Here is a 609-nt window from a genome sequence, read left to right on the forward strand (position 1 = left end):
TCGGTGACCCTCTGGTGGAGAGACTGTGAACTGCATTGTTTTGCGGCCGTGCTATATATACACCGTCCTCTGTGTACGTGTCGTTCGTATACTGCGAACTGTAGAATGTGTTGTCGTAAGTCGTGCTGAACGCAGAGAGAGAGAGAGAGAGAGAGAGAGGACTGCCAAATGTAACGTTATTTATAAGTGTTTATTTTTGTAATCAGGGCTTCAGAAACATATCAAACATCCTTAATGAGTCAATGTGAACAAACCGCAGTGCTGTGTAGCATTAATATTGTTATTATTATCAATATTACTCTGTATGTGCCATATAATATTATCGATAACAATATACTGTAAGAGCTTTTGTCTGTGAAAACCGACCGTATAGGTGTTCATAATCAGGGAGATATTGTATCGTTTTTGTTAGTTTTTTTTCTTTTGACACTGTAGTCACGCAACGTTTTTACTTAAGAGTCGTTTGAATCGATATTCGGGCCGGTTGGACGGACAGCGGTGGTGTTCTGGAATACTTTTCAATTCGCAGGCCTCACTTCCTGGTTGAAGTTAGCTCCACCCCCCTCCTCCACACCGGGTTTATTAAGCTCCACCCATCCCATTGCCTTT

The sequence above is a fragment of the Protomyctophum bolini genome (genome assembly GCF_963924005.1).
Source record: "Protomyctophum bolini genome assembly, chromosome: 20".
NCBI lineage: Eukaryota > Metazoa > Chordata > Actinopteri > Myctophiformes > Myctophidae > Protomyctophum > Protomyctophum bolini.